The sequence below is a fragment of the Mastomys coucha genome, unplaced genomic scaffold, assembly GCF_008632895.1.
Source record: "Mastomys coucha isolate ucsf_1 unplaced genomic scaffold, UCSF_Mcou_1 pScaffold7, whole genome shotgun sequence".
NCBI classification, from domain to species: Eukaryota; Metazoa; Chordata; class Mammalia; order Rodentia; family Muridae; genus Mastomys; species Mastomys coucha.
The window spans coordinates 78945483-78966506 of record NW_022196913.1 but is presented as its reverse complement, the minus strand read 5'-3'; the positions used below and the strand labels follow the sequence as shown (position 1 = coordinate 78966506).

The 21024-nt window shown below is 42.4% G+C and overlaps 1 long non-coding RNA gene and 1 other non-coding gene across 2 annotated transcripts in view; both read right to left on the bottom strand.

The window, feature by feature from the left end:
- Positions 1–5175, bottom strand: part of LOC116082363 — a 78811-nt gene extending 73636 nt beyond the window's left edge. Inside the window, exons 1-2 of the long non-coding RNA XR_004115264.1 lie at positions 5005–5175; positions 764–891 (exon numbers count right to left, since the gene is read on the bottom strand). This is a non-coding gene — a long non-coding RNA (uncharacterized LOC116082363). The remainder of the gene's footprint in view (positions 1–763; positions 892–5004) is intronic.
- Positions 5176–5821: 646 nt separating this feature from the next.
- Positions 5822–5892, bottom strand: Trnag-gcc. The gene has a single exon. It is a non-coding gene; the product is annotated as a tRNA-Gly (tRNA).
- Between the last annotated feature and the right edge of the window lie 15132 nt (positions 5893–21024).

The window sequence follows — 21024 nt, the reverse complement described above, 5'->3', positions numbered from 1 at the left end:
GTCCCCACAGGTAGGCTAATAGATGCAAGGAAAGAAGGAAGGAGTTTTCACCCTGCTTCAGAGGGAGAAAAGCCAACCAGCCATGTCAGATCTCAGCCAGAATGACCATAGGCTGCTTCTTCAGGCAGGAGGTTGGAGAAGTTGAGCTGGGACTGAGGTCGCTGAGCAACTGAAGTTGAGGGCAGATTTAGGTGCTGATCTGGGAGTGCTAGGAAGCATATGCTAGCAGAGGTAGATAATTGAGCAATAAGGCAAGTTGAAATTGAGTAACTGTATGTCTGTGTTTTTCATCTGTGGATCCAATATTTTCTGGGCATGGGTGGTATCACTGTCGGCCCAGAGCTTAGGTGAGGTAGCTAAAGCTACATGCAACAGATGACATCAAACAGAATCACTAACTTTGTGTGAAGCCAGTTAACAGAAGAGCTCAATGGAAGAGGCAGAAAATTGATAAGAGAAATGTTTTGCAAATGGGATACATTATTTTTGATATAGCCTTTGTTGTATTAATTAGCTGTCTTATAGACAACTCTGAATGCTGAAGGTGAAGGCAAAACTTCTACAAAACAGTTTTTAGAGCTTCCCTGTGCTGTATAGATCAAAGTTGAGTAGCCAGAGCTAGGTCATTTGCATCTTACAACTCTTGCTAACTTAGATGGACACAAAGCAGACATCCTATTTAAGTTCTTTTATGTCATTTTAAAGGATACGATATATAATTTAAAGATGGACATGAAGAAATATCTATGGAACTTGGGAATACCTGAAGTCTTGAGCCTTCTAGGAAGTCACATTGCTCAAGAGCTGGTGTTCCTGCTTGGGACCCAAAGCAGTTCTCTAGGTCCATCATCTTGTCATCCAACCCCTCCCCAGAGGTCCAGAAGAACTCTTCTGGAATCACAAATTACATTGTTTGTCTTACCTTCTGCATGTCCCATTCCTATGAATAACTGTACCACTTGCCTTCTGCACGCTCATTTTGACTTGTGATTTCTATTTCCTCACAATCTCTGTCTCTCACAAACCATCTACCTGATATTTTCACTGCCTTTGTTTACTAGATTTCTTCTCAGGAATCCCGATTCATGACACTTTAATCTTCATTGTTCTGCTTGAGCATTATAGCTAGCTTATAGACTGTCTTCAGCCAGATGTTCAGATCTGGTCTAATCATTCATGCTGAGAACAAAGTCCCATAGTGTTGTGGAAAATATTAAAAAAGGAGTACAGCTAGTTCATGCTCTAGGCCCAACTACTCTCTGCCCTGGTGGGCTGACCAGCTATGCATTGGTGAGAATAGCCAGCCTGTTCTTATCTCGTGGAGACTCTCTGACTCAGAGCTCTAAAATCTCTCCACCCAGCTTGATAAGTTCCTACTGGTAGGTAGTTACCATGTTTCAAAATCCTCATGCCCTTCATGGTACACATCAGGCAAATCCATGCTTTGCCATCATACCTTTCTCTCTTGAACCCAGATGAGACACAGCATGAAGGAAAACCTAATACAAACTTAGTTCAGAAACAAAAGTAACTCAATCGTTGGGCCCAACAACTAAATCCTAATCTTGCAAGCCTTATTAAATCTAATCCTCTAATGACAAATCCTGACAGATCCTCCATTGAAACTGGGAGACACTAGTAACTACATCTTGTCCTCACGCTATCCCTGTCCCAAAAAAAACCTCACTCTCTCCTGATTCCTCTCTTCTCCTATTCAACAGGGAAGTCCTGCCTACTCAATAGACTCAGGAAACTGGACATGACTAGAAATAAATCATATAAACACTTAAAATTCAGAAAAGGTTTAAGTTTTACAAAGAAAAGACTTCAGCACTTGATTGGGCATAAAAGAAATGTCAGGGGCCAACAACATAGTTGGTCACCATGGAAGATAGCCAAGTCACCTGGGAGGGAGGAAAGCTACACTAACATAGCATAATGGCATAAAAACACTAGGAGATTAATCAAACATGCTAAATCTTTCACTAATATACTAGATACTAATGCCATAATTCAGGAAAGTTATATTTTTCAGAATTATAACCCAGATATCTTTATGGTGTTAAAAGGCAACTAGGAGCTTGTTAGGGAAAAAAATGTCAGCATCCTAATTTGTTGAGCCACTATTTGACCTTGTCAGCAATCAAGTAGGCAAACTGGCATCTTTGGTCCTCAAAGTGCACTTACAGCTCACTCCCAGAAGACCAAGGGGAGCTAAATGCAAATGTCATAACTCTAAACTTCAAATCAGAATAGGATAGGTTGCTTGACTTGAAAATGAAGAAGGATAGAAACTACCAAATGGGCCACATGACAAAGGCAAAACCAGAACAGTAAGTTCTCTGTAAGGAGAGAGCTAACAAGAGTCACTGCAGAGAGTCAGCTCTAGAAAGGAACCCAGCAGAACAGAATGAACACTCTAATTCAATTTATATTATTATATTGATGATGCATTTATATAATCCCTTTTTTCCGCCAAGGTTGTCAAGCACATTAGGCAAAGTTCTGCACAGCAGAATTCAGAATACTGAGTCGGAGAACTGCATTGTAAAATTCCTCACCTTGAAGAGTCTTTACAGAAATCCACAAGAATACAGTTGGAGGTAGGTATGAGTCAGGAGTTTCATTTGCTTTGGAGAAACATTTCATTTCTCTAATTTTGTTCTACCAGTTCCTAAACTGAAATTTCCATCCCCAGTTTTCTGTGTCCAGTGTGTCTTCTGCTCTGGCTTGAGAGTTTCTGTCTTCCCAGAATTCACGCTGAAACTTAATCTCCAGTACAAGAGTAACAGAAGGAAGCAGTTGGACCATGAGGGTTCCACCATCATAGATGGCCTTAATGTCCACATAATGGAAGAAAATGTATCCCGTTCCCTCCTGCTTTCTACCATGTGAAAATATGCAGCAACAAAGTGCCATCTTGAAATTCTTCCCAGCATTGGGTAACAGACTAAGATCACGAGGTATTGAGCCAGACTGTATTGGGCAATAGCCTCTAACCATAAAGAACTGGTTGGCCCCAGGCTGCCCAGTCTACTCCACCAGCAGAAACAACATGCCAGGTCATCAGAAACAATGCTGCTTTTGTTCAAACCACAACAGAATAGTTATAACTCCCTGTTACAGCTGTATTTGTCCGTGCGTGTGTGTGTGCGTGCGTGCGTGCGTGCATGTGTGTGTGTGTGTGTGTGTGTGTGTGAGTGCGTGCGTGCGTGTATGTGTGTATGTATGTGTATAAGTAAACATGCCCCTCAGACCCTTTAAATGGGCTCGACTTTCATCCTACAGAAAAGTTGTGGCCCCTCACTGTTCCAATAAAGCAATCTCAGCCTATTGAGATCAAATCTGTCTGCCTTTCTGTTCCGTTTTGCTTTTGTCGGGTACCTTATCATCTGCACCATGATGTTTTTTACTTCCCAGCCTCCAGAACTATAAGAAATACATTCTCATTTCTCATAAATGACCTAAGGTATTTTCTAGTCATCACAGGAAGAGACTAAGATACTACTGGACATACTGGAGGCTGAGCGTAGTAGTGGGTTACTGGCAGCATTCATGCAGTCTACACTTGTGTCCCCACCCTACAGATTCTTCCTGGGTTTATACCAGTCACTGTGAAAGCTCTCTGTAAACAGAAACACTTCAATCTGCTGTGAAAATAAAGTGCAATTTTATAGATGTTCTAAAAGCTGCAATTGAAATAAGGCTGGGAAGAGGAGTTGAAGGCATGCAGTAAAGAGGCCGTGCCTCCCGTCCCTCCGTTCTCCTCAGTCTTCCTTGGCTATTCTGCTCCTCTTGAGAATTCGCCTTTGCGCACCCTACCCCCACCTCCCTTCCCAGCATGCTCTGAGCCTCTACTCTTCAGACTTCAGTAGCGGGAGGGCTTTGAGTTATCACGATGCCAATTCCAGGTCCTGCTCCACATGACCTCTCAGTTCAACCATTCATCATCCAGCCCTGCCTGTCAGTGCCCCAATTCCAGATTCCCAGGAGAAAGGCCTGGGACAGAGGAGGTTCTGTGATTCATACTGCTCTCGGCACCTTCAGGAGCAGAGGGTCACTAAATATGAGGTCTCTGAGAATGGAAGGTGAAAAGAAAAAAAAAATCACTTGTCAGTCTCCCCAATCTCCCCTTCAAATGTTAAATCAATTTATATTATTAGGCTAATAACATTCTGAATGAAAAAAACCCAAACTACCAAGATAAACAGATATATTTTCATAGACCTGTAATCTATCCAATTAGTTATAACTACTACAAACATTTTTTTAGTACAACCTTTCAGAATTTTTTAAACCATAAGTACATATATGTGTACTAATTTGTTTAACAAGATTATTTAACAAAGTTATTTCCTACACAGTACTTTAAATACTGGTTTTTTTTTTCACTTAGAAGTATGTATGAGAATGTTATATATAGTTCAGTGATTATAAATCGATATGAGTTTTAATTACTTTGTAATGTTCACGTTAACAACATTCTGTGAATTAACCAGGCAGTTCTTAATAATATTAACACCTTTTGTTTCAGTTTCCTTCTTAGTGTGAAAAACAGCAAACCCAGATCCACCTTCCTGTACACCTCTGTCTGCATACACCTGGAGACTTCTCTTAGCATCAGTTCTTCCAGGGGAATGCTCTGGTAGGAGGCAAGAGCTTCGAGCAGCACACAGTGCACAAAGGTGCTTCTCATGCACATTTCCATGAGTACTAGTTCTAGCTGATGGGCAGTTTTCCTCGTTTCCTGAGTATTATCATTCTCTTGAAACTACCTCAGTTTCCTCTTAACTGCCCTACTTCCCCCTTGCTTACCATCTGTGTGGCAAGTTGGGCTATAGTTGTCTAGGATATAGCTCCCATTCGACCAGCAGTACATCATCTGTGACTCTCCCTGACCACGTGTTTTGCCTGACAAAGCACTCTTTTCAGTCTGACCTTTTCCTTCCTCGCTGTCTCTATAACTTGCTAAAATATTTGTGCTGAGCATCTGCCTTTCCTTACTGGCTGGGATGAATCCAGGAGTGCGGCTTTCTTGCTCTGTTTAAAGCTGTCAGACGTACCATTTCCAGGTTGAGTCCAGAAAGCCTACTGAATATTTATCTTTGGTCAAAATGTGCAGCCCTCACAATCTTGTCAGTTATCCGAGGGCCTTACTTTGAGTATGGCTTTGCCATATGTGTTTTCTACTTCCTTTTATTGTGTCGTATTTTTATTTAGATGTATTAGTTATACATGTTAGCAGGATTCTGTGTAGTAGTTCAACACATGCATACAGTGCATACTCAAATCCAGCCTCCTCTTGTCCACCCAACCTCTAGGACTCAGAATTCTAAGTTCATTTCTAGTTTGAAAATCTTCCTCATCTGAGAGAAGATAATCTTTTTTTGTGTGTTTATTTTACCTAACATATCCTCTGGTACTATTTTCCTGCAGTAAGGCAGGCTGCTTTTTAAAATATTTTTATTTATTCTTTGAAATTTTCATACAATGTACTTTGATTGCATCCACACCCATCTTCTTCCCCTAACTCCTCCTAGACCCATCCCCCCTTTACGTCCACATACTTCTGGATCTGAGATAATGAACTAGAGTGTGACGACCTGCCAAGAGTCACATCCTTAAAGGAAACAGGCTCTCACTCCCAACAGAAACCATCCACTTTTTTTTTTTTTTTTTTTTTTTGGTTTTTCTCTGTATAGCCCTGGCTGTCCTGGAGCTCACTCTGTAGACCAGGCTGGCCTCGAACTCAGAAATCTGCCTGCTTCTGCCTCCCAAGTGCTGGGATTAAAGGCGTGCACCACCATGCCTGGCAAAAGATTGCATTGGCTGGGAATCAAACCCGGGCCTCCCACGTGGCAGGCGAGAATTCTACCACTGAACCACCAACGCAAGTTCAAAAATTTTTATTCCATCTGTCTGAGATGACGCCCAAGTGTTTCAGGACCTGAATGTGCCCCCACCTCACCCATCCAGAACACCAGGGTTTTTAAAGGCAGAAACCACATCCTGGCATCTCACTAGGCAGCTAGCTGCAGGGGGCTTTGCTGAAGTAAGCAGTTTGAAACAAGTGGTTTTAACAGAAGCTAAGATAAGTTAGCTAGGACATCCTGACCTTTGGTTCTTAGAATAGAGTTGGGTAATTTCCCATGGGATTCTCTATGAAGGAGATCAGATTCTAGTTAAATCTGAAATGGCCTTAGCAAGAATACAAGATGGAGGACCCTCTGCACTGCCTTGCCCTGTCACATACTGTCTGCAGTTCTCAACTAAGGATGAGGGCTCATGAATCCCTTCCCATGCTAGAATGCTGACTGGTTTGCTCCTGGTTTGGTCTTGAGCAGGCAGCCACAGCTGCTGGGGAGTACATGAGTTCAGAGGTTATGTCATGTCCAACCACACTTCTTCACTGCGCTCCTCTCCAACCTCTGGCTCTTAAAATTTTTTCCACCTGCTCTTCTGCAGTGGAGACTGAACCCTGTGGGGAAGATGCAATAGGCATGGGCCCCTTTGCAGCTGAGCACTCTGCAGACACTTCTTTTCTGCACTTTGACAAGTTGTGATACAAAGGCAGGGATGAGTATAGTGGGGGTGAGGGGTGTTGAGGTTTGGCCTCATGGTTTATTGTAATGCTAAGTGTGGGCCCCCAAGACCTGGATCATATTTCTGATTGGTAAATAAAGATGCCAACAGCCAATAGCTGGGCAAAAAGGTGAGGTTTAGGTTTCTCGAGCTTGGGGTCGGTGGAGAATGATGACAAGGAAGAAGAAGGTACAGGAGAAGGAAGAGAAGCCTCCTTAGGTGAGCCATAATATCGTGACCCTAACTGACTGACCAATTGGAGTTAAGAGCAGCACAGATAAAGCATAGTAAGAAATAACTCATAGTTATCAATAGGAAAAGAGATCCTAATACCATAAAGGGTAGGTATCTGCCTAACTCGTGCTATTTAAGGCTTTTTGTGAATAAAAAAAAATTTGTGTGTGCGTGTGTTATCCAAGAACTAAAAGGTCAAAGACAGTATATAGACCCTGGGACAAAATGAAATAATTTCTACAAGGGGGTCAAGGTGCTAATGATGGAAAGAAGAAGGGCTTGGAGATAAGATAACTAACACTATGGATGCTTGAAACCATATAGAAAACATATGAAAGAAGCCTACTGTTTAATAAGCTTCTTATATATATGTATATATTCATTTAAAAGAGTTTCATTAGGGTGACCTTACATGCGGGTTATGCTCATCCCAGAAACCATAGTGTACCAAATAAAAATCATAGTACCAGGTGTAGGGCACCTCTCCTTGAATTACTGGTCAGAGAAGTCTCTCATATTTCAAAAACAATATAAGCTATTGTCATTGCTCCTGGTTACCCACAAGAGCATGATGGTAAGACCCTATTGCTGAAGACAGCGCATGCTATGGTCACATGACATGGAGAAATCAAGTTAGCATTGATGATGGGTATGTAGATGTGCTGATTTTCATTTCTAAAATACAATATAGCTAGGAGAGTTTCTGTAGATATTCATTGTTTTGGGGAAATTTGTTAATTTCCCTATCTATATTATTTATCTTCTATTTACACATGTCATAAACAACTCATGAGTCTCTTGCTCACTCTTTGGTAAATTCATCATTAAATAATTCTTAATATTGTGTAGTTTGTCAACAATGACAGATAAGAGCAAATAGGTGGCAGATTTAGACTGTCAGTTACAATATTTTAATGTTTTTTAACAGGGAAAATTACATTCATAAAAGTAATTTCTGGGGCTAGAGAAATAACTAAGCAGCTAGGAGCACTGGATGTGTCTCTAGAGGGCCCAGGTTCAATTCCCAGCACCCACATGGCAGTTTACAACTGTCAGTAACTTCCAGTTCCAGGGGATCTATGGTAACAGGCATGTATGTATATATATTCCTGTAATACTTTAAACAATTTTTGTGTCTCCTCTTTAAGGACTTCTAGCTGTTTACCTGTGTTCTCCTGTATTTCTTTAAGGGAGTTATTTGTGCTCTTCTTAAAGTCCTATCATCATCATACAATGTGACTTTAAATCAGAGCCTTGCCTTTCTGGTGTGTTGGGTTATGCAGGGCTCGCTGTGGTGGGAGAACTGGGTTCTGATGATGCCAGTAGCCTTGGTTTCTGTTGCTTATGTTCTTGCCCTTCCCTCTCGCCATCTGATTATCTCTGATGTTAGCTGGTCTTGTTGTTTCTGACTGTGGCTTGTCCCTCCTGCAAGACTGTGTGTCAGTACTCCTTGGAGACCAGTTCTCTCTGGGAGGAATTTGAGTACAGAGAGCTGTGGCACAGGGTCAGCTCCGGTGTGCAGACAGGAACTGGAAGGATCCTGTCCCTGGCTGTTTCTTGGTTCCTGTGTCCTGATGGCTCTGGGCAGGTCCCTCTTGGGTCAAGAATTTGAGCAGAAATGTTGGTCTTACCTGTGCTCACAGGTGTGTCGGCACTCCTTGGAGACCAGCTTTCTTCTGGTGGTATTTTGGTATGGAGAGCTGTGGTACAGGATCTGCTCCCGGTGCAGACAGAAACCAGAAGAATCCAGCATGTGTGTGTGTGTGTGTGTGTGTGTGTGTGTGTGTGTGTGTGTGTGTGTGTGATAAAGGCAAAAGGCCCATATGCATAAGATAAATAAATCCTTTTTAAAAAGAAATTTTTTTCAAATATGGTGGAAGCAAATGAAACTAAAATCACCTGTTATAATTATATAACATACATGTAACAAACAGAAACCACATTTTTATTTCTATTTCCTAAGTCATTATCTTTAGTATAAGTCCAAATAATAGCTGGTAAAGAACACTTGCATAAAAGTCGGCAGTGTTCTTAAAGATAAAATAGCTCATTGCATGAAACCAATGATGAATAACCATTGTGAAGGAAGGTCAGCAGCCATCTTGGCAGTTTGTGTGAGTTATTGGAGAGTATCTTAGTTAGGGGTTCTAGTGCTGTGATGAAACACCATGACCACAACTCAAGTGTGGGGGGGAGCAGTGTTTATGTGCATTATACTTCCACATCACTGTTCATCACAGAAGGAACTCAAACAAAAACTCAAGCTGGTCAGGAACCTGAGGGCAGAAGCAGGTGCAGAAGCCAAGGAGATGTACTGCTTACTGACTTGCTCCCCGTGGTTTGATCAGCCTACTTTCTTATAGAACCCAGGGCCACAAGCCCAGGAATATCACCACCCACAATGGGCTAGGCCCTCCCCCATTGATCACTCATTGAGAAAATGCCTTAGAGCTGGATCTCGTGGAGGTCTTTCTTCAAATGAGGCTCCTTCCTCTCTGATGACTCTAGCTCATGTCAAGTTGACACAAAACCGTAAGGTAGGAGGGAGAACTGGAGAAAGCAGAGGGGAATTGAAGTTAATATATATATATATATCATGCACGAAAGATTCGCTGGTGGCTAATAAAAGCCAAAGGAAGGACTGGAGGTTTAGCTCAGCTACTAAAACGCTTGCCTGGCATATGTAAGATCCTGTGTTCAGTCCCCAGCAACACACTGAACGTAGACACAAGCTTGCAACTCTAGCATTCAGGGTGGAGTCAGGAAGACCAGAATTTCAAGGTTATTCTAGACTTTATAGCAAGTTTGAAGTTACAGCCTGAGTTACAGGAGACCAAGTCTCTAGAATGGTAGTGGAGGAAGGGAAAAATACATAATATATAAAAAGTATAATAATGGTTTCAGTACCAAAAACAGATCCTTTTACCAGAATCTTTCAGTATGAAGTTGAATGTACACACACAGACACTTACATATACATACACACACACACACATACATACATACATACATACATATACACATACAGAAAGAGAGAGACAGAGAGAGAAATATACTTTGGAATCATTTTGGAGTTGATCCTAGTTAACAGAGGAAAAGTTAAGCAAACTTATGTATAGTCAAACTTATACTTTCAAGCAATAGAAATAAGCCTCCTGACGTGTGACTCCTTCCTTTGTTCTTCTCTGCCTGTCTTACTTATCACACTGCACTGTAGACCAGCTGACATCCTGTATTAGAAACCATTACCGCCAAGAACTGGAAAGAGTACCACCTAGGATGCTCCCAGCCTATGTAGGACTTCTTTCTGATCTCAGATTTCTCAAGTTTCCTAGGTGAGCCCTTGGATTTCTTGATTTGCCCACTTTGGATGGTTAGTGAACCCTTGAACTCCTCACCTGTGGCAAGATAGGCTATGCCAAGGATGAACATGGCAACTGACTCTACAAGGGCATGGTAGGGAAGCAGAGGCACTTCTCAGGAGACAGCAATTGCTTCCAGAAGATTATTGAGAGCACTGTTACATATGTTTTTTCCTCTCAAAAGAACATCCTAACCAAACATGGTAGCAGACCCTGGTAAATCCTAGTACTTGGGAGGTAGAAGCAAGAGTCTGGAGTTCAAACTCAGTCTTGGCCACTGGGTAGAATCCCACAGTCACAAACTCTGACTCAGAATTGCTCCTGTGTGAAAGAACTGCAGGAACAAAAATGGACAAGATCCTGAGGAAAAGGAGGTCCAGTGACAGGTCCAAATTGAGATCCAGCTCAGGGGGAGGGTCCAAGGTCCAACACTATAACTGATGCTGTGTTGTGCTTACAAACGGGGATATCAAACCTGTCCTCTGAAAGGCCCAAAAAGCAGCTGAAAGAGTCAGATGCAGATATCTACATGCAACCAATAGAGAGAAGCTGGTGACCCCTGTGGATGAATTAGGAAAAGCTGGAAGAAGCTGAGGAGGAGGGTGACCCTATAAGAGGACCAGCAGTCTCAACTAACCTGGACCCCAGGGATCTCTCAGACACTGAGCTACCAACCAAGCAGCATACACCAGCTGATATGAGGTCTCCAACACAGATAGAGCAGAGAACTGCCAGATCTGGGTTTAGTCAGAGAAGATGCACTGAGCCCTCAAGAGACTTGAGGCCCCAGAAAGTTGGGAGGTCTGGTGGGGTAGGGTTGGGAGTGGAGACATCCACTTGGAGATGAGGAGGGGGAGGAGGTATGGGATGTGGAACAGTTGGAGGATGGATCAGGAGGGGGATAAAATCTGGACTGTAAAGAAAGGTTAAAGAATAAATTTAAAAAGAAAAAGAAAAACAAAATAAGTAAACAACCAAAATGGCATGATTCTAAACCTTTTTGGGAAAATCTGGGAGATAACAGATGATTGTAGCTTCCTGTGTCCTGCAAACCATAAAACAGGCAAAGTCCCCATTGCTAACCTCCCCAGTCGCTGTTTCGGTTTGGGGGTTCCATTTAACTATTGACTCTGGCACCCATATTTCTGCCACATTCCCAAGAGTCATTAACTACCCAGACAAACAGACTCCTCCAAGGCAAACCTAAGTGCTTCCTTAGTCCAGTACAAATCTTTCTTATGACATTGAGCCTCCAGTACCCTTTGCTCATGAGCTGGCCCAAGCAGCAGAAGGCCTCTGTGAAACATGGAGGACATGAGGCCACCGCCTTTGTTCAACAACTCTCCAAGCCCAACAGAGGAACTCAGCAAGCGATAGGCAGACAAGTACTGAGTCAGGATAACACTGGGAAATGAACAGAACAGACTCCCTGTGGGAAGAGCTACAGTCCCAGAGATGTTCCTCTGTCTTCAGAAAACACTATGCCCCCAATCCTGACTTTCTTCTTTTATATTATATTTTATGTTACTTATTTTGTGTGTAGTTTTTTGAGGCAGGAGATTGCTATGGAGCCCAGGTTGTTCTTGAACTCATCAATCTTGCTGCCTCAGGCTCCCAAATTCTGAGGTTATAGGTATGCCGCTATGCTTGGCCTTCACTTTCTTTCCCCTTAGGCTTACTGCTTGCCTGCTTGCTTTCTTTCTTTCCTCAGGCTTCCTCAAACCACAGGCTCTGATCTTATTTCTCATGCATTTGTCTAATACTCTGAGTTTATAACACAGAACTATGTTGAAGGACATCCCAACTATTTCTATACAACCCCTTAAAGCAGAACATTAGTCTGGTCCTCCTAACACTCTTGACAGTAAGTTCTTTGTAAGTAAGGGATCTGTTTGATATAATTTTATACAGTGTCTTTCCTCCCTCTCCAAACTTCTAGTGAAATGTGATGTGATGTTCGGATCTTTGTAAAAACATTTGTTAAATGGATTTTGCATATAATCTATTTTGTCCAATCACTTGGACGTAACAACTATGCCTACAGTTAAAAAAAAAGAGGCTCAGAATATTTTCTATCAATAAGAAATGCTGATGAACCCTCTCTGTTACTTTTTACACTGTAATTAGTTCACATCAACCAATACTTTACTGAGCGGCCAACTCATTATATCACTTTGTACCGGGCACAAACATCAGCTCGATAAAACGATCACATCCGAAAGGACGGGAGTCCCTTAAGAAAAGTTAGTCTGCTACAGAAATAGAGTGGGCAAAGTTTAAGCATTGTTTGCTGATGAAATGTGGGGGTGCCTCTCACAGCGTCAAGCTGGCTTCCCCATCTGAGGAGTCTGCCGCAGCTCTGTGTGTCTAAGCCCAGCATCTTGCTGCTGTGGCGGCTGTTGCTGTTTTAAGATAATCAGAGTGACTCAGAAGGGCTGCTTTTCTCTTCCCCATCACGTTCTTCAGAGCGAGGCATGCAGGGTGATGCTTTTTGAAAAGTCCCAGTAAATAGGGGGCATTGAAATGGAGTATCTAAATTATTCAGAAGTTGTTTACAGACCACTTCTATATCCACTGGCATTCACTGAACATTTGGACAATTAGCAGCGTGGTCTACATTTATCCATCACCACCTCCACTTACTTGTTCTTCTGTTTTCTGACAATTTAAGTTTTTTTTTTTCCCCAATGTGGTAAGTGTAGCATGTTTGTGTGCTTAAAGAAAGGTATGGGGCTACACTGGAATCTTGAACACCCAGTTTAGTCTCTAACTGGCCAAGAAAGATTTTTCTATTGGCTTAAACTCATGTCTGAGCAGCTTCTCTGGTGAATACCCTACCACATTTCTGGAGGCCCCAAGGAGATCCCCAGAGACCTGACTTGGAGACACAGGGGGTCTCATAGCTTCTTAGAGTAGGAAGAGGGCAATGGTCAAGGAACTTCTATGGAGGGGGGGGTCCCAGCCTGAGGTTCATATCTCCAGGATTCCCTAACATTCGAGAGCAACCTGATACCTCCAGCCCACATAGAAACAAATTAGGAAGTCACCTAGTCTGTCACCTCCAAGAAGTCTGATAAGATGCCTTCTATTTGAACACATAGAAGAGGTTTGACTAGGTTGCTGATCCAGTGTACAGGATCCATATGAGATGCCATAGATCTTTCTGTCTGTTCAGGTACATGAATATGTGGTAGCCACCCCTGTTTTTTTTTTATTAGATATTTTCTTTATTTACATGTAAATTTCTCCTTTCCCAGTTTCCCCTCCAGAAAACAAACAAAAACAACAAGAACAACCCCCTGTTGCCTCCCCCCTCCCCATGCCTGCCACCCCACCTTCTCCCACTTATTGGCCCTGGCATTCCCCTACACTGGTGCACAGAACCTTCACAGGGCCGAGGTCCTCTCCCCTATTGATGATTGAATTTGCAATCCTCTACTATACACATGCTGCCAGAACAATCAGACCCACCATGTGCTTTCCTTGGTTGGTGGTTGAGACCCTGGGAGCTCTGAGGGTATTAGTTAGTTCATATTGTTGTTCGTCCTAAGGGGCTGCAAACCCTTCAGCTCCATAGGTCCTTTCTCTAACTCCTTCATTGCACCCCTGGCTTTTTACTGTGTGTGTGTGTGTGTGTGTGTGTGTGTGTGTGTGTGTGTATCACTTTTGTTTCCTTGTATTGACCAATGCCTTACTCTGGTATGAGACCCTCTTTTCCTTTGCTGGGGACCTGAATTCTTTTGGTTCTCCCAAGTAAGGCAGAGAAACCCAACAACCCTCCACTTGTTTCAATCCTGGAGCAGGAGTGTTTTGTTGCTTGACTCCTGCTCAAGGTCAGGGTTGGTCCCTGGGTGGAGGTAGGGAGGGGCTGGCTTCTCATCCAAGGCCTGGGCCATCTAAGCCAAATATACTCAGGGAGGAGGAAATCATTTCCCCCAGGTAAGCATTCCCTCCTTTCTGCATCTGCTTTAAACAGCCTGGGGGAAGGGGGAAAGTTCCTCTGGGCTGGGCCCAAAGAAAACAAGGGCATTCCATTTCTTTCTCTTTCATGATTTATGTCTCCTTATTCACCAACCATCTGTATAATGGGAGAATCTCAAAACCCACCTTCTCTGAAGACAAAAAGGAAAAGAAAAAAACATAGAAAAACTACCCCTTGGCAGGGCAGGGACTTGTTGCCAAGCCACACTGCTTGGACAGAATGGATTTTCTGTCTAACACTGACCAAGGAGACTTTAAACAATTTTCACTAGGTCCTTTTTAAAAGGATTATAGATAGCTGCTAAAAATATGCTAACCAGTCAGTTCCAAATATTAAAGAGAAAGTTATAAAAATTTTAAAATATGTAAAGGTATAAGTAGGCAGTTCCTGGAGGTGGCTCAGAGTGTTTAACTGCAGAGAACTGGTCGGTAGGAGACCTTTGCATACACTGAAAGCCACCTTCACCTTCCGGGATAAGACACTCTTTAACTTATGGATAGCCAGCAAAATGTTGGCATCTTACTCTTTGTCAGAAGAAACCAACCCCCCAAGGCCTGGCCTAATACTGAACTCCTATAATTGCTCAACTAGCCAATTCAGCTACTGTCAATCCTGAGACTCACTGGAAAAAAACCAATTCCACCATTTTGGGCCAGATTTAAAGCAAGCTTTATTAATTAGTAAATATTGGCTGAAAGATGGACTTTGGTCAGGACCATTCCCTGGTATTTCCCAGCTGGAATGACCACTCCCCAAGCCACATGTTGCGGGGGGTTTAAAAGGATAGCCTATAAGCAACTACACTTCCCCATGAGGCTTTATTATTTTCCAAGAGCTACAATTCCCAGCATCCCAGGAAGTTACCTTGTCCTTGGGCAGCTGGAGCTTACAGATTAATTTTGGGCACTACACTACCACATTCCAAATTTAAAAATACCCAGTGATCCTGGATACAAAAGAAGAATTACAGTCTGTATTGCCTGGCTTGAAGCGACAGGCATCCTCAGGCCCTGACAGCCATTCCTAAGAAGAAACCTGGGACTACTGATTCTCACAAGTCCAATTCTTCCAAAGAAACAGGCACTCACTGTCTTAGACCTGAAAGATGCATTCTTCAGCCTCCCATTGGCAGAGGTGAGTCAATCCATCTTTTCATTTTAACGGAAAGACCCAGCCAGAGATTATCGTGGGCAATTTACATGGATTGAGTTCTCCTAAAGATTTAAAAACTAACCAACCCTATTTGATGAGACACCAAGTGCCGAGCTCCTGCCCGGTTATCAGAGGTTTTTTGGAAAAACAGATTATAAAAGGACCTCTGAGGGACTTCTGTAAAAGCTACATACCTTGGTCTACAGAAGTTAGCTAAGAAAGTCCAACTTTATACATCAGAGGATACCTATCTCGGCTATCAGCTGAAGGGAGGCAGAAGGGTCCTTCCTGTCTCAGAGTAAGACTGTTGCTGTCTTCAGATTCCAGGTCCATAGACTAAGAGAAAAGTCTGAGTGTCCCTAAGTGCGACTGGGTATTGCAGCCTCTGGATACCAGAGTTCGTGGAAATAAGGCGGCATCAGCATGAGGGAGAGGGGACGCCGAGCCCTTAATCTGGACTAAGACTAAACAAAAGATATTATAAATGAGTATTCACCTAAACTTTGGGGCCATGGAAATGCCCTGTGACATACCTATCCAAACGATTGGACCTTGTAGCCACAGGATGGCCCACCTGCCTAAAAGCTAGAAAGCTACTGCTAGTCCAACTCTGGGGCAAGATCTATGCTCACAGCATCCCACAGTGCAGTTGAAACCATTCTCTGAGGATCATCATAACAATGGCTGTCTAATGACTGTGTCACTCAGTCAGTACCAAGTCCTTCTCCTGGTCCACCCTTAAGTCTGGTTTGAGAAGTCCACCACTGTCAATTCCACTACCTGCTTGCCTGATGACACAGGTGCTCATTCATGACTATCACACAATAAAAAAATAAAACCAGGTACCTGAGAACTGCAGTAGTTACTTTAACCAAACTGATTTGAGCCCAAACCAGGTTCCTCAGCCCAGAGAACAGAACCCATTGATCTGACCCAGGCACTTAGAAGGGGAAGAAGAGAGTTCACCAGCATATCCTCAGACTGCCAACCAGAGTGCTTTTGCTGCTGGGCATGTCCACGGTATGATCTATAGAAAAAGAGGGCTTCTCACCACTAGGAGAAAATCTAGAGACTATTTGGCTTGCCCTACAAATTGCTGTCCTCCACTGCTTGAGCTGCTGGATTAGCTGCCCAACAAACAGCCCTAAGATCAGCGGTGTATTATTGTTCGGAGTACATATTAGTGTTCTGATGGCATAGCAGGTCCCAGCACAGCCTGAGACCCCATGCTAACGAAAAAATGGACCGTTCAAACCACAGGTTAATGAAGGACACCAGAGGAAGATATCATTTTCCCAGAAACAACTGGCAGGGCTCTAACAAACCTTCAACCGGCTACTCATCTGGGGTCCACAAAACTTTCTGCTCAGACCAAGGTATGTTATACCCAGACTGGATAGTCTAACACTGGGTGTCTCAGCCAGATGCCATGTTTGTGTTCAGGTGAATTCAAAACAGAGAACCCTTCCCCAAGAAGGGGTCCTAATGAGAAGCCAATCAAACTCTGAGAAAACTGATTTCACCAAGATCTGGGAAAGGATAAAATTACTTACTAGTTTATCCAGGTGGATAGAAGCATTCTCCTCCAGAACAGAAGCTACTCAAACAGTAGCTCAAAAAGCTCCTCCAGAAACTGGTTCCCTGATTTGACCTTCCCAAAGAAATGGGGTCCAACAATAGCCTGGCTTTCATAGCCAAAACCTCTCCATTAATAGCGAAAGCTTTAAAACTTCATTGTTTATATAGACTTCAGAGTTCTGACTAGGTTAAAAAATAAGTAAACAAACACACAAACACACAGAACATTAAAACAAAACAACAACAAAAACTCTAACAAAACCCTCAATGGATAGGCCTCCTTCCTTGGTTTGCTCTGGCCTGCTGTACTCCTTGTACGGAGGGACTTACCCTTTGAGATTATCTTTGAAAGACTTGCCCCCACTGTTCCCCAGACTCATAGACCAGCAGTCAGCAGAACGCTCGAACTCTCCCTTTCTTAACTCAACACAGGCCCTCCAGTCCTCCATAACAGCTCAGAATGCATTGGACGATCTGAGAGACCCAGCCAACCTCGGAGCCCACGACCACCTTATCCTTGTTTGCCTCCAGTGACCCTGTCTGGGGTAAGCAACTAGCCAAAGGAACACTGGAAAGGACTTGGCTACAATCCTTTCTACTCCTTTGGCTGTAAAGGTAGCTGGAATTATGCCATGGATCCACCACACCCAAGCCCAGGAAGCAGAGGCCACAGAGGCAGGAGATGCTACCACCAAATGGACTGTCTCCCAGACTAAGGATCAATTAAAATTAAGGTTTCATTGGGTCTCAGGGCTCTTCCACTCCCTGCCCCTTTACCCCCTCCTGAGTTTCATGTTTGGTGTGAATACAGGGATATAGCCCAAACCCCCACTGCCCTCAGGCCTAGACTGGAAACGGAGGAAGACAGATACAGGAAGGTATCTGCTAATATGTCGACAAACCAGCAAACCATGATGCCTACCTTAAGCATTTGGTTCTATGGAGAAAAAGAAAGATATGGGAATTTGTCCTTTGAGATAAAAATACAAAGTTCACGATTCTATGAGTGCCCTGCAGCTGGGCCCCTCTAGTTGCCAGAAACAAGGGAGTCTCTATTGCAAAAACTGGGGTTGCAAAACAGACTTCCTGGAAAATTCCTTTTAAAACAATCTGGCCTTTTGGGAAACAGGGGAAACCTGAGGAATCAGTCTCTGTGCCACAGGAAGGGACCCTGAGGACAGAGTTATTCATTCCCAGCCAAAATCAACCAGGATTGCTGGTTATGCTCAGACACATGGCCCCTGTACTATATGTGGGTAGGAACCAACCAGATTGCCAGCCGATTGACTGACAAATCTCACAGTGACTGGGGGCAGCTCAGATTAACATTCGTGGGTTTATAAGGGGCCAAAAACCGTGCCGAATATTTGAAACCTTTAACCTAGCATAAGGCACACCCTCCTTATTCTGATGCATGCTATTCTGCCTTATGGGATAATTCATCTGAATAATGACAATATTACTGAGCCCCTGAGACTATTTGGTGGGCATGTATCCATGCTTTGACTAAATATGCCTCTTCTGGTGCCTTCCAAACTAACTAGACAGGTTGGTCAGGACCTAGAAATATTAAAACCTTGCAGAAATGGTCCTACAAAACTGGAGAGGCTTAAACTTACTTCTCATGAGATAAAGAAAATTATTTCTGACTTTTGGGGGAAAACCTGTTGTTTCTATGCTAATTGATCAAGAGAAATTAAAAAAAAAATCTTGCCATGATCCCCCTCTCTAAAAAAAGCCTCAAAAAGAAAAAAGACAAAGGTATAAAGAATTGATATCAGTCTCTGTTCTCTTGGTCGATCTGGTTAGCTACTCTTATCACACCATCAGCATTGACTGTTCTCTTGGTCGATCTGGTTAGCTACTCTTATCATACCACCAGCATTGACTGTTCTCTTGGTCGATCTGGTTAGCTACTCTTATCATACCACCAGCATTGACTAGGCCTTTAATTTTCAATCTGCCTGGTTTAACAGCATCTTAAACTAAAAGAAGATGAGTCCATTATTTGACTCATTCTCTAAGACCAGTGTGGAATGTAACAGGACTCCAAATCTTAGTAGGCCGGCAGACCTTAGCACAACTGACTCCAAGGCAGAAGTGCCATCCAGGCTGTAAAACTCAGCATGTAGATAGCACTACCTGCCAAAAGTTAAGACAAAAACTTAATCAAGGCCCATAGTGCTAGGGAAGTCTCTAAGTTACTCTAAATCTTACTTTTTGGCTTCTGTAGTTCTGCTTCTGGCTAGCTGTTCTTGTTAACTGAAGTGTGACAATCTAGGACATGGTTTTGTGTGTGTGTGTGTGTGCTGAAAAGATCACCCCAAGAAAGGTTCAAGGTTTTACTGGGATCTCAAACACCCAGTGTACTCAATGGCCAGCTAATAAAGGCTTTCAATGGGCTTAAACCCATGTCTAAGCAGCACTCTTTTGTGAACACTTACCTAAACAACAGTAAGTATGCATTTTACTTTTTGTTTTTAAACTTGGTATTCTGTACCCTGTCAAAAAGAAGTCTCCTCTATTCTCCCCAGATATGATTCTCCCTTTGTTAAAAAGAAAAACTATGCTACTTTTTCCTCAAATGTTTTGAAGTAGTAAAACCAATCTAAACAAGTCTAAATGCTACTATCCAACTCTGGAAGCACTAAACTTTGGTTTCATTATCTTGGGGTTAACTGGATAGAGCACAGGACAGGACTTTAAGAACACTGTTCATGACACCAACCACATACCTTCCGCCATTACAGCAGCCGTGAAGAACAAACAAAGCCACTGCGTAACCATGCCCCTAGTCGCACTCTGTCCCTCTCCTTTATGACAGCCTGATGCTCTTTTGTCTTAGCGGTAGACATATTTTTATAAATACAAGCAACATCTTCTCCTGCCCTTTTTAATATGTAAGGAAATGGTTTCTCCTGTTTTCCCAGTTGGAAAAAAAACTGCTAAGAAATCAATAAGGAGGGGACCATCATTGTACACTGAATGCTTTCTCTGGCTAGACAGTAGGTGCCTGACCTCTTCATTCAGGTTCTTGACTACACAGGGATGGTTCATCCCTTTACACAACATCTGCTGTCCTCTATCGCACCTGGAATTTTTTATTCTCCACTTTCCACATTTTGTTTTTCTTGTTCCTTCTTGTGATACTATCTCTTAACTCTTCCATTTATAAGGACTCCTCTGATAATGTCAGCCCTTCCAGATAACCCAGGCTAATTTCCAATCCCTAGCTTAGCTGACTACCAACTTCAATTCTGCTTTGTCAAATGTTTAGATTCTGAGAATTATGAAGCAAACATCATTTAAATGTTTAGTGTGCATGTATGCGTGTATGTGTGTGTGTGTGTGTGTGTGTGTGTGTGTGTGTATAGACTGAATCTAGGCTCTTGTACATACTAAGCACGAAGTACTCTATCACTGAACTGTATCTCAGCCCTACCTTTTTTTTTAAACTTTTATTGCATTATGATGAGAAAAGTTACATGATTTCAATTTATCTGAATTTGTTAACATTTAAAAACATATTTTAATTAAATAGAATTGAATCACATTCTTGTTTCCCTTTTGTACCACTGCTCCTCCTATAGAGCCCCCCTTCAATACCTACAATATCTTTTTTGTCATATTCCTTAAAATTTATAAAATATTATAACAATAAAAATAAGTATTATAAAAGTTGTTTGATATAAAACAACAATCAGTTTAACAGTCTTATGTAGATGCTCATCTACAGCATTGGTGGAAATACATTTCTCCCAATATAAATTTTAAATAACTCCAAACATATTAGCTGTATACTTAAAAATAATACATCACTACTAGTATTTTCTTAAATGAACATGAATATATAAAGTCTTTTTGTTTGTTTTGTATTTAGTAGAGTTTAAAATCTTGGCTCTTACTATGGTACAAGCCCAAAATAAGAACAATTTTTAGACATTGGGTTTCATTGTAATAAGCCTGTATTTCAATGACCCTCACATCACCAAAGGATTTTACCTTCATCATAGCTAAACTGAGAGTTGATAGTTCTGCTGCACCAAGAAATGTATTGTAGGTTCAGTTTTTGGATACAGACTTCCTGCTATGGTCAAAGTTATTTGACTTGAGTGAGTGACTTCATTCTCAGCC